This window comes from Pecten maximus, chromosome 16 (genome assembly GCF_902652985.1).
Source record: "Pecten maximus chromosome 16, xPecMax1.1, whole genome shotgun sequence".
Lineage (NCBI taxonomy): Eukaryota > Metazoa > Mollusca > Bivalvia > Pectinida > Pectinidae > Pecten > Pecten maximus.
This window is the reverse complement of record NC_047030.1, coordinates 32,767,127-32,781,734: the sequence shown is the minus strand read 5'-3', so window position 1 is coordinate 32,781,734 and position 14,608 is coordinate 32,767,127. Positions and strand designations below refer to the sequence as shown.

Genomic DNA, 14,608 nt, shown 5'->3' with positions numbered 1-14,608 from the left:
GAATTGTTGATACAGCACCACTCAGCCATCAACGATAGCTTAATGAGTGATATCTACTATTCTAAACATAAAAGTGATATCACTTAATGTTTTTAAAGGGTAAAACAGCGCCCCATAATAATCATAAACATTGTCTAAAATCATAAACTTAAGTAAAATATAGAGAGAACACATGTGACGAGATCTCCCTGGAAATCCTTAGCCGCGACATAGAGGCCGCGGTGACTGATCGCGAGTGGTGAGTGTTATCACTAGCCCTCCACCTCTGGGTTGCGAGTTCGAAACCCACTTGACGCAGTTGCTTGGTGCTGACCGTAGGCCGGTGGTTTTTCTGCGGGTACTCCGGATTTCCTCCACATCCAAAATCTGACATAAATGACCCTGGTTATTAATTGGACGTTAAACAAAATAAACCCAAGCCACATAAATATATTGTATTTAGTAAGAGCCTTTGAGGTGTATCACATTGTTATGTCAACACAATCAAGTCACTTAAGGGCGGAAGTATAGAGTAAATATATCGACACAATTAGGTCCTTTATGATGGACGTATGACGTCATATATCAACAGGAAATCCAGTAACGGAAGTAGAGGATTTAATATAAAGACTTACGGCTATAAACCCACCAAAACAGATTCACACGAGGTCGAGTGATTTAGCAACGCCCATAACTGCACGGACCAAATCTCAAGGCCAAGCAAAATGTATTTTTTTTAGAACCTGCATAATGTACGGCTTACAAGCATAGCACACAGGCGTCTGTTTCTGGTTAGTATTAATAGGGAAAAAATATTATCCCCTACTCCTACTCTAAACGTTGAATCAGACGCCTGTGTAAAGCATTAGTAAAGGCGTTGGATTTTATCAATGTATATATACAGTATAGTAAGCAATTAAAACCAGAGGTTGCCAAAAAAGTCATCTTTTACAATATTTTTTGTTGAGCATTAATTATAACACTATTGTGAACACCTTTGATTTTCATCATTAGGGAAAAGTCTTAGTTGTATGACATATATTTCAAAAATATGATAATATTTCCCATCAGTGACTTTTACAGATATAGTAATTTGGAAAAAAAATCACCTGTGCTGGAAATCTTCCCTCTTCCCCACTAAAGTGTCAATTTAATCATTTTGGATGATGTCTGGAAGATTTGTCTATACTCCGTACATAATCCTCAAGTCTACAGTAAAAACATTCCATTCGTTTCTTTTCCTTTCCTTTCTAGAGTGATCTGATTTCCCTATATTTTCCGAGCAAAAGTTCACGAACGAGACATTCTGCTTTCAATGATTACTACTTTATATTTCCAGAAGGATTAGATAAGTTTTTGTATGAGTGACAAATATCAAAATTGTCCAATAACTTATTGAAATGTTCGTCAGGAAACAAATATTTTGTTGTTGAGACATTTATTCATACAGGTCCAACAATATAATCATTGAATATATTGAAGTTACCGCTAAAATATATATTTTTGTTGTTGTTGTTGTTGTTGTTGTTTTATCTACAACTGTTTTCTAGAGTTTATGCATATTGTACCGCAATCACAGCGACAGTTTCAGATGAATTATGATGATGGATGCACGAAACTTCCCTGATAATATTCATCACAGGGATATGGCACGATTTCCCGACCCACGGTGCATAAATGATACTTATCATAGTAGAGTACATATATACACGTATCCAGGCTTAGAAATTCGTGGCAAGTCCCTGTGATATTATAATACACACATATTGACCATGGGTTGGTGGTATATACGTGCATGCCGAGCATTGATAGCCAATTGTGAGATCAGGGAATTATGAAGAACATTGAATTAATGTTTTTTTTTGTTGTTGTTGTTTTTTTTTGTTTTTTTTTTTGTTGTTTGGTTTTTTTTGGTTTTTTTGTGTGTGTTTTGTACGGTTATTTGCTTTAATTAACATATATGCCTAGTGTATTCAATTATCGAACCACCGTACATATGGTATCTTTGTTTTGTCCTAGTAAAGCATTTATACGGACAACAAAGCAATCAGACATATATATCCAAGCTTATATACCATAAAGCATTATAATAATATGAAAATGTAACCAGTCAGATGTGAATCCCGATTCATCGCCAACTGTCGCTATGATTGCTGTACCAGGCAGTATGTTTACACATTTAAAATGTATGGGTCTGTGTGACTTGTACGGTCTCTACCATGCACTCAGCTGACGGAGCCGGGGATTGCCACGTCCAGGACCCGGGATCGATTCCTGTTGGGCCAATCCACAGGAATTAGGTTTTCCCTGTACTTTCACACACACATCTTTTTTAAATGCCCTGTATATGGGATCTAACAGGTTTCATAGGGACAATACTACATAAGGAGTAAATGCATAAAACACTGAAAATCTATGTCGTTCGTGACATCCTTAATACCAATATCCGGTGTTCATGTATGCAGCATGCCTGAAATATCAACGTCACCACAGTCACGTGTCAAAGGTATGAGATATGCTATCGTCGGCACCAACTAGCCCGAGTTTTCTCTGACCCTGACACCATGTACACTAGACATGGTGTGAGGGCCAGAGGAAACTCGGGCTAGGTACCAACGTGATCTTAGTTCTGATCGATCAACTTGAAACATGCCTTATTCTTTGTTATTCTTTGCCGTTTGATGACGGACATGTTGAATTACATTTAGAAGTTATTTTGTGAGGGAATCGTGGCAGTTATTCATACGAAACAAACACAGATATTGTCAAATATGTAGAAACGTTTTTACATGTGTAAAAAGTCCAAGGAGTAGTAGTGCAGCCAGTCGGGATCGAACTCGCGACCCTCGGCTTACTGGTCCACCGCTAGCTACCGACTGAGCTAAAGGGAAATTCCCCCTAGCCCGAAGCTAGAAGGCGACCATATACAACTATGTACAGTATTTACAATTAAAACCCGGCCTGCTACACATGCAACATGCAACGTTCTAACTGTACTTGGACGAATCATTTACAATATGCATCGAATCTTTACTCTCTGTACTTCCCTTCTCATTTCTCATCTATTTGTTTCTTCTTAAACCTTCTCCAAAATTGATTTAAACAAAACACATATACACCTGATAGTCCTACTTAGTAAAATTACCACTAGCTATACGATTAATGTATATATGTCATGTGATGTAAATTAAATCTGCATCTGGTCAGTATAGAAAAAGTGTTATTCCCCTACTACAACTATAGTTGATGTAGTAAGAGTAGGGGCTTATAATATAGTTTTTCTATAAAAGATTAACCGGATGCAAGGCGCCTGTGATTTAGTTTACATCACGTGACATACATAAAACAATAGTCTACATCTTTGTATGTTCTACTTATGGAGAAGAGCTCGTAAGTTGTAATTCATTGTCATGTTCAGCCTTATGATATTCTTTGTTAAGAGCTAAATAAGAGGGTCAAGTTTGAAAGGGCATAGGTCAATCAATCCGGAACTCCAGGTCAAAGGTCAATGATGAATGTCATTTTAGGTCAAACTTTAAATTATAGTTGAACAGATACATCGCGACCAAACGTCTTTTACTTGTGACGCACAAGTGATAATGTTGATGAAGGATTGATTGTCAAAATATTGGTTATTATATTCTTTTATTCAGTTTGATTTGCCATAAAAGAAACAATTCAAAAAGATAACACTAAAAAGTGAACAGCCCTCGGAATACTGCATTCTTTCTGCATTCATGAACAGCATTCACAACAGTAATTAATAAGTTAAATCAACATAGCATAGTCTTCAGTGCAATGTACTCATTCACATACATTGATCAATTATATAACATTAAATGTCTAACACAACCATTAATGTAGAAAAAGCGCTTGGTAAATCCGCTGCTTTAGTGGTTGCGTATAAATTAAAAGTACATGATAATAATTAAAGAAAAAATCTCCAATTTGGCGATACAAAACTGTCCTTCGTAAGAATGCAAATGAGAGTAGAGAACGGCTCTGGGTAGATATTGATGATACAGTCCAGTCCACTCGGAACACCTCTACGGTCGTCATGATGACCGTATAGAATCGGCCGAGGTGTTCCGAGTGAGTCCAGTCTTCTGAGTATCTCCCAGAATGCATCACGGACACTTGCGCAAAGAAGCCTGGGACGGGGTGCAAATATATATGTTACGAATTTATAATCTACTAAACGTAGATCTTATAAATATTGCGGAAACATGAAACGAGCCTGATGTCAAATACATATTTGAATGGAAAATCCAGACAACTATTCATACCACGCCATGCCTTTGTAGCAAGCCGATAGAATGGCGAGATTCATCAATGTACAAATCAGACAATTTCAGACCTAATATCTTACCTAATATTATAAACGAAGTACGCCTAGATTCTTCGTAATGTTGTTAAATAATTTGTAACTCTTTCGTGTATCTAAAATCATCGGAAACATTATTATTACACCAAATCTGGACAGCCAGTTTCGCGACTTTTGACAGTTTGGCGGACTCCATGTATGACGTCACTTGCTCGACGCTGATTGGCTGATGATCCTCCGGCGGTCTCCGCATCTCGATAGCGCTGTGACAATAACCTAATACCAGATGGCTTCATCAGCACCGAAGCAATGGGTAGTTTCTAAATAGCTCGTAAACATTAATAGTGATGTTTTGGTTAAAGAGGACTTAAAATGGGTTTTAAAAAGCTTGTATTTGTTTATCTTCGCAACCTGGCTGAAACGCTGCATTATGGGATACTCCCGAAAACAGACGATAGAAGCAAACCGCGACAAACCGATACTTGTTAATAAAAACTTCTCTATTTAACTCAAAATAAACACTAAAGTACATCAATTGATCTATACACAGTATAAGGGGGATAACCCAAATTGGTAACTGGATATTTACAAAAGTATTAAATATTGTAAAGCACCTTTTCGCAATGTTTATTACCGTAAGATCCGATCCGTATTTGGATATGAAATGATCCATGAATTGAAACCATATTTTAAGTATTAATAAATGTACCAGAATTTGTATAAAAGTGTTTGTTGACATCTTATAATTCCATGATACTGGACAGGAGCGAACCTGAATTTATGTAACTTCTTCTGTTTCTGTATTTGCACAAATACACTATTACTAGCCTTAATAGTGTGGAAATACGGGAGCGAGGGAAACGTTACATATATATAGTCTATATGTCTTTGATATGTCGACCAAATTGTCATCATCAGTTGATTTTCACAAATTTGACCTTGTAATCAGGTGGGCCAGTTGGTATGCCGGAAGACGGCGCTCCAGTTGGCATATTTTCGGGGAATTCGGGATGCAGCTCGAACCTCTGTATCAGTGACGTCACAAACAGGAACAGTTCCAACCTGGCTAGAGATTCTCCAAGACACACCCGTCGTCCTGAAATTACATTGTGATATAGGCGTTAGGTTTCAGTTTGGTGGCAATGAAGTCGACATTTTCATTTAAAACAAATCACAAGAGAATATTATATATTTCACACGTGAGAAACTAGAAATAAATGTATGTCATGGGTGGTGTAAAATTCGTACAAAGATATATTTCATCAGTGAAAAGGGTAAACTATCATTTCACCTGTGAAAACACCAAAAAATGTCAACGAAATATCATTTCACACGTGAAATCAATAGATTTTACGCATGGAATATGGAAAATTGTTACAAAGATAATACATTTCATCCGTGAAACATTTTTTTTACACATAACCTCAATACATATTTACACGGATAACACATTTCTAAACAGTTTGCACCGGCCCCTGCATCACAGGGACCTGAGGAATTGTTACAGTCTACGTGTATTTAGACCTTATGTAGTGTGTATAACCAATTTTCAGATGTTTTTTGGGGCTAGATTAAAATTAGGTTAATATGACACCCCGGTGTTTATTATATCTAGCCCCCAAAACGTCTGAAAATGTGCTAAAAATACAAGGGAGGGTCCAAATACACGTAGACAAATCACCAGGTCCCTGTGGTAAGCCGTGGGTTTACACCCTTCCATAATATATGTTAGGAGATTATTTATTTTTAAAGTCCCTACCTCCCCACCATTGTGGTGTTAAATGTAGATTGGCTCGCAAATGTCCAATAGCGATACTATTCCTACAATAATACAAACTGTTTCAATTACCAAGGCCCTGTGCCTTTCCAGATTGTCTGGACGAGATGTGAACCTACCCAGAGAAAAAGCCATCACGAACTTTTCTTTTCCATTAAGCTTTCCATCTGCTCCTAAAAACCTATCTGGATTAAACTTTGTTGGCTCCTCAAACACCGTCGGGTCGAAATGAACAGAATCTAGATTGGCTAAAATTGTTGATCCCTTAGGAATGGTCATTCCACGAAATTCAATGTCTTTTTTGGCTCCGTGAGGAACGCTCAGCGGCGCAATGTTCCCAAATCGCAAGGCTTCCGTTATCACAGCCTCGTAATAGGGCATGCTCTGTTTATCACTAAGTGTCGGGAAACCTGGACGGTCCCACCACGAGTTCAATCTCCTTACGGAGTTTCTTTTGAATATCCTGGTGGTACATCAACTGAAGAATCGTCCATCGTATCGTTGTGGAAGTGGTTTCCGTACCAGCCACAAATAAATTGAGGACTGACACTTCTAAATTAAAATCTGAAAATAAAATAAAAATATAAGTTATTTTATTTCAATGGTCCATCGACAGCCATGGTCATTTTGAGTCAAACTATTTTTTTCTGCGTTAAAGGGATAAATTGTTCCATAAAGCGTTAAAACAAAGTTAAAACAAAACGGATAACACACAGTACATTAAAATGATGATTATATTAAAATAAAATTATTTAAAAAAAAAAAGCGTAAGTAGAAAACATGTTTTGTCATTAAAGTTATATGTTTGTTGCAATCTAATTAAAATAAGACTTGTAATTTTTACTCCTCTACGATACTCTACGATACACTGCAATACTTGTATTGAAGTATATCGTAAATTATTACATTTTTACCAGTGAAATATCAAAAATTATTCATTCTATAAAAGTGATATTTTTCACTAGTGAAGAATATCATATTTTTCACTAGTGAAAAATATCACTTTTGCTGATTTGACCAATCAAATTAATGATTAGAAAATACCAAAATAATTGACCAATCAGAAAGCCCGACATATATGTCAACACCTGGACAGGGGAAACTACTTTTTTTTGTTTACAAATTATCGCCGTAGTCCTAGTTAGCATACGGGGTAGGGTTTTCGTTGATACAAAATGTAATAAACAGAATATCTAACAGTGTCTTCAGTTAAACCAAATATATTTCACTCGTGAGGCTAATATTTTGATATTTTTCACTCGTGCTGCGCACTCGTGAAAAATATCAAAATATTAGCCCCACTCGTGAAATATATTTGGTATTACTGAAGACACTGTTAGATATCCTCTATGTATTGTAGAGGAGCGGAAATTACAAGTCTAGTTTTAATTGGATTGATGTTTGTTGCTAAATATGCTAATCTAACATAACTAAAACAATTACCGAGCTCCACGTTACAATGAATCCTAATTAGAAAGTAAATTATTACATTTAGTTGTTTGATAAAAACGATTGGCAGGAGGCTTAATCGTCTACACCAAGTCTGAAGTATGTTAGACTAGATTTGTCTCCAATGACGTCACAATCGTCAATCTTCAAACACATGCACTAAGTAAGGTCCAATTAAACATAGACTGTAACGAATCTCAGGTCTCTGTACATACTAGGGAAGGTCAAATTAAACATAGACTGTAACGAAATCTCAGGTCCCTGTGATACACACTATGGAAGGTCAAATTAAACTTAGACTAACAAATTCTCAGGTCCCTGTGATACACACTAGGACAGGTCCAATTAAACATAGACTATAACGAAATCTCAGGTCCCTGTGATACACACTATGGAAGGTCAAATTAAACTTAGACTAACAAATTCTCAGGTCCCTGTGATACACACTAGGATAGGTCCAATTAAACATAGACTGTAACGAAATCTCGGGTCCCTGTGATACATACTAGGGAAGATCAAATTAAACATAGACTGTAACGAAATCTCGGGTCCCTGTGATACACAATAGGATATGTCCAATTAACCATAGACTGTAACGAAATATCGGGTCCCTGTGATACATACTAGGGAAGATCTAATTTCACATAGAATATAACGAAATCTCAGGTCCCTGTGGTTTCAAAGCGGTACACGGAGAAAATCCTATAGTTGAAAAGCGAGTAGAAAACCATTTTGTCATCTCTTGTCCATCTTACGGAGTATAAAACCGTAAATTCAATTGAATACTTACCTTCAAAAACAGCATTACTCGAACTTTGTCTATCCTGTTCTTTGATGAATGCGTCGATAAAATCTCTTGGGTTATCGGGGTCAAACGAAGTTCTAGTGGTCATAGATTTGCTGCTGCATATAACTAATTAACTCGTAAAAATTGTCATGGATCTTTTTTATGTTGAACAAATCACCCGGCAGGTATCTGAGCCAGGGCATATTCGTGCCCACGCTGCTAATTCCGTTGAGTTGAAATAATTTTTCCAAGAGTTCAAGAAGCTGCCAGAATTTAGCATCATCGTGCTCGAATCTTTTACCAAAGACAATGTTGCAGATAATATTTGAAATACTTATTTGAATAACATGTTTCGGGTCGTAAACTTTCCCGCTTTGATCTCCCAACACTTCTAGAAACACCCGAATTTCTTCCATAACACGAGCTTCTAGAGATTTCTTTCCGAACCCGAATTCACGCAAAGCACTCAAGGCAAATGTCCGGGTGTGCTTTCCAATGTTGGCCAGAGGACTGAACTATTCCTGCAATTAAAAACATGTTTGTCAATCAACAGCTTATTATTATCTTCCAATGTGTAATTATGGGAAGTCAACTTATCAACTATGCTATTAGCAATCTCATATTCGATCAATTTATATCTCATATATATATATACAAGCCATTCTATACACAGGGGCTTGAGAATTAGTTACAGTCTACATTCCTTCCCTAGTGTGTATAGCACATTTTGAGACGTTTTGGGAGGTTAGATTAAAATTCGTATGTATGAACACCGGGGGTGTCATTTTTACCGAAATTTAATTTAGCGCCCCAAAACGTCTCAAAATGTGCTATACACACTAGAAGGTCCGAATTCATGTAGAATGTAACTAATTCCCAAGTCCCTGTGATTCTAAACACAATATAAAATATCTTCTTATATGGTATATGAGATATCTTATACAGTGTTAACTGAATATGAGATGTGTGAAATAGTAACAAGATAAGATATCTTAAATAAGCTGAAATATATCATATATTTGTATTGTTTTAACAAAACTTATGTAATCTCCTAGACTTGTCTAGTTTTCGCTCCATAGTCACCACATTAACTAGCCCGAGTTTCCTCTGGCCCTGACACCATGTCTGGTGTCAGGGCCAGAGGAAACTCGGGCTATACATTAACGTGCACGGTGCTATCTGGGAGTGGTTGCAGATTGCGTTTTTCTAGTGTAATATGGAATTCAAAAGAAATCCATAGATTTCACCAAATTAACACAGACACGGGCAGCTGGTAATGTGTTAAAATACCTATTACTTTAAACATATTTTATTGCCAAATAGATTGAGACAAAGGATTAGGCATAAGCTTTTTAAACTAATAGACGCCCTCTCCCATCATACCAATACATTACATGAACACAATGGTTATTTAACATAGAAAACAGGTTTGCAATAAAGAGTACAAAAATATATATATCAAAATATATTGCTGGATTTGATGTAGTTTTGTACATGTCGGAACACAAGAGTGTTTAGGGCTACATAAATATATGAATTTACCAAAAGTACTAAATCCAAAACCAAATCTAAGGCATCTAAACTTTGAAACATATTCAGTCTTTCCAAAATCATACAGTTCGCATTCAACGAAAAAAGTGAAAGGCATTTTCGCAAGGATATAAGATTTACTCGATACAGATCATATCTGAGAACACTACAATTATGCCTCAATCTAGTATGTATAAAATATTAAATGTTCTTTCACCATAACTGTAGTACAATGACTATCCTATATCTAATATCATTAGACAATTAAGGGGCCGTTGTAAGAAACACACAACCTCATAAATTTTCATTTATTCATTTCATGAACTCAAATATCCCACTTACACTGACTAAAATCCTAATATACTAGACTTTTAAACATCCCCTACATGTTCTTGCTAGTCCTATGGCGCGTCATGGCGGGGTAATCCTTTTATAACATTACACCATCAGACCAGCGTTATAAGCATTATGTTGAGATGCTTTACTTTGAGAGTGGGCCCACGATTGCTCAGTCGAGGTGGAAGATCCAAGGTGAGTATTTGAATTATTTGAGTTTTGCAGCAGTTTATCTGAGTTTTAGTGAGTTAAGATACAAACCCCTGTCGAGTTTTAGTACGTTTGGATACAAGCCCCGTCGAGGTTTAGTGAGTTTAGATACAAGCCCCGTCGAGTTTTAGTGAGTTAAGATACAAGCCCCGTCGAGTTTTAGTGAGTTTAGATACAAGCCCCGTCGAGGTTTAGTGAGTTAATATATAAGCCCCCGTCGGGTTTTAGTGAGTTTAGATACAAGCCCCCCTCGAGTTTTAGTGAGTTTAGATACAAACCCCTGTCGAGTTTTAGTACGTTTAGATACAAGCCCCCCTCGAGTTTTAGTGAGTTAAGATACAAGCCCCCGTCGGGTTTTAGTGAGTTTAGATACAAGCCCCGTCGAGTTTTAGTGAGTTAAGATACAAGCCCCCGCACCCTCACACTGAGGTTTAATGACAGTGCCCCACTCACTCCGGCCAAGTTTTATCAAGATGTTACGTCCCACATGCTATGCATGCGTTAATTAATATATTGACAGTTATGCATGCCATCCCATCCCCACTCTGGCCGGATTTAATGTGAGTGACCCAGCCCCTAAGTTTTGTGTTAAAAATTACTCAACTTATAATCATAATACTAGCGTATCTCCCCTAGTTTAAATTTCTAGAATCAGATATATCCTAAGGTCCAAAATCATAAAGCTCAATTTTATTTATAATTTCAATATTCCAGACAATGGGCCAGTCTAGTCCCAATCATGCAAGTTTCCGTGAGAGTACCTCTGGTCCTCCGGTTGAGTGAGAGTTGCCCCAATCCCTTTAAGTGAGTTGCCGAGATGATGCGTCCCACATGCGTTTGGGATCTTCCCCGAACACCAACTCTGGTTAGGGTGGGGTGTTTACATAGGGGTTAAGGTGTGTTGATAGGGAGTTATAGTCTGTTACAGAAATATCATCAATGTAAGCACACAGGTAAATCAGCACAGGTAAATCAACTCACCTGTTAGGTGATCAGAAAAGCATTAGCTGTAACATTACTGTACACTTGTTTGACCTCTTATTACACACAGAGTAATAAAAATCTTAAATATTGAAACCAAACTGTTTCAGAAAAAGTGCATAAAACTGAAGCACACTTTGGAAAATCAATATATTTTGCTTTGATATTTCAGTTATCAACATCTGGGCATACATACGTACTTACTGAATCTTGACTTGTAAAACAACTGTATCATTGAATACTTTTGAATCCTATTTTCAGTAAAAAGTTGGATCAAACTTTGATATTTTGTTAAATTTTGTGTCATATTGCTTATATTGTGCTTGTTTTAAGATTTAGTGTAAATACTTACTGCTAAATAATTACTTTAAAACGATTGTTTAATTTACATTCTTCTAAATTACCTCTGTAAATTCAACCTTGTATAATTTTTTATTGATAGTGTAAATATATATCTTATTATCAACATTTAAAGGTTTAATCAGTAGTATTTTTTCTAATATTTTATCTTACGTAGAATAGCTATACATATATTGTATTTTTTATCACATTTGTTATTAAATGTTTAACACTATATAGATCAGTTACTGCAGAAGTAGTGTAATTTTCTTGTAAAGTTGTATCTGTTTCAGGTTAAATTATTGCAGGTTTTCTTTAAATAGCGCATATATTGCTTTTTTCCAGAATTGTTTAGATTATCATATAATTACTTTATAGATCTGTTCTTGTAGAAAAATTGTAATATTCTTTTTAACAGCGTGTATTTGTTTTAGGTTTAGTTAGTAGTAATAATTTCTTTTTTATCTATATATTTTAATCAAATATTGTCATTATTAATTGTCAAATATATAATTAGATATAGTGCTTTGAAAATTTGATTTTTTAATTATTTTATATATATTCAATTTAGAAAACTTTATCTGATTAATATACCTGAGTTGACACAATTTTTACCTGAGTTGGTATTCCATATTGAAACAGACTATAACTAAACTTCAAAGAACTTCCTACAAAAACACCTTCCTTTGTCTTTACCAGAGTTGGTGTTCGGGGAATGAGCCATGCGTTTCATGACATGCATTCGAGCTTTAGTTATATGATAATTTTGAGTTAAGAAATGTACATACCCTTCCGTTTCACGAGTACAGCACTCCGGTATGTGTCCGGCCGGTCTGAGAAGTCATCTGCCCGCTTTATAAAGGCTTCCTTCAAAGCATCCACACCGTTTATAACGACCACTAGATTCTGTCCTAAACTCAAACTGAACACGTCTCCAAATTCAGCCCGCAGTTTTCGGAAAACCTGCTTACGTTTCTTCCCAAAGCTTCCCAAAAGTGGCAGGCTTCCTACTACGGGATAACCGGTCGGTCCTGGTGGGGTGTTTGTTATCCATTGTCTTGACCACTTGACCAGTAGAATCACCAACACGACCACGATAGCTAGAGTAAAGCTATTGACGCTTACTAACCAGTCCAGCACCATTGTAAAATTCTGTAAGTTGCTTGCATAGGACTGTGTACGATGTCTAACTCTCGACACGACCAGCCATGGTTTATATATACATGATATACACTAATAAGTGTGCACAGTTTTCGACCTTTCCTCCCACAAATAACTAGGTCATCGCATCAGAGATAAGTTACACCTTGCTTCGGTAAATATTTGGTCCACAACATTGCTATCTTTAAACGTCCCTGGTCGCCTGTACATAGTTTCTGAACTCGTCTGAGTATGCGTATACGTAGTTATCTATGCCATTGAAGCGTATCATAATCGCTAGCATTAAGTGAGAAATGCGTTAGGCATCTCATTAGACTTAAAAGTAAATAGCTTTGACTTAACTTGACCAAGGTTTAACCTCATTACATATATATACAAATATCTGACAATTATTTTTTGTGGCGTAGGTCCCCCTATTCATATATATATTTCTTTGTAACCCGAACTTCTTGCGCGCTAGCTAGATATAAACATATTAAACACATACACAGGAACTTGGTGACTCCGAAACAACCGGTCTATATAATATGTATTAAATGCTACAATAGTACATGGAACGCAGTTTCCTGGAGTTATACCAAGTCCCTGTGAATATAATTTAATCGAAAAACACTGTCTTTGAAAAGTTCATAATTGAAAGGCTAACATCTGTTTTTTCATTTCATAATTGTCATTGCTTCAAACAGAGACATATAGCTAGTCTCTGCTTCAAATACTTCATCACCTTACGGATTTAAATGGCATTAGATTACCGAAGTAATTTTAATTGAACCTAGCAATCGATATAATTTTACAGGAGAAAATAAGTCCCAGTTTGTGACCTGTTGACTCCATTCTGATACGGTAGACAGAGAAAAATATTTTGCCATATGACTGATGCGGTAAACATTCGCGTGATTGACTCCCGCGTCAGAGGCGACGTAAGGCGATGCCATGTCACATTAAGCATACACAATGTATATATATATATACATATCCCATCCTACCTACCTACTTCCTACCTACATGTATCTACGTAATTATCTATTGATGATTTTGTTGATGACTTAGCAATACTTATTCATTCATTAATTCATACATGTATTTAACTCAGAAGCAAGTCTCTTATTTCATTCATTTATTTATTCATTTATGCAATACAAATCACGATTTAACGTCATCCTGTTAGGAATGATAGAATAATACGGTGGCTGATTTGTGCCATTTCGAAAGGCGAAACATCATAGAGAAAAGGCGAAAATTAACAAATCTTAAATTTCGTCTTTTCGTGGCGAAAAGTTAAAAAGTCGAAAATAATGAACCCGTCTTTTCGCGTATGATGATGACGGGGCGAAAAGACGAAATGGCACAAGTCAGCCACCGTAGAATAATGTACCAGTTGATAAACTGTCGACAATAGACGTTATACCATTCTGATATCCAACCATTGTCATAACTGTGTTACATCGACTAGTTATATTGATCATACACACACACATACAAATACATGTATATATATACACCTAACGCGGTCTGCTGGTTCTGCTCTGATTGCGGCGTTGAACAGGACGGATTAAAACTGTTTACACACACTGTAATACTTATAACGCATACAAGTTCAAGTTCAAATATTTCAGGGACAGATATTAATAATATCTGGAATGCATAATTTGCCAATTTATATATTAAAACAGAACAAACTTAAAGTCAAGACGCTTTTAAATTGTTGAAATAAATACTAAAAATATTTACTATT

General features: G+C 36.2%; 1 pseudogene; it reads right to left on the bottom strand.

Annotated features, from left to right (window-relative positions):
- Positions 1–3,607: 3,607 nt before the first annotated feature.
- Positions 3,608–13,070, bottom strand: LOC117344770 (annotated as a pseudogene).
- Positions 13,071–14,608: the final 1,538 nt, after the last annotated feature.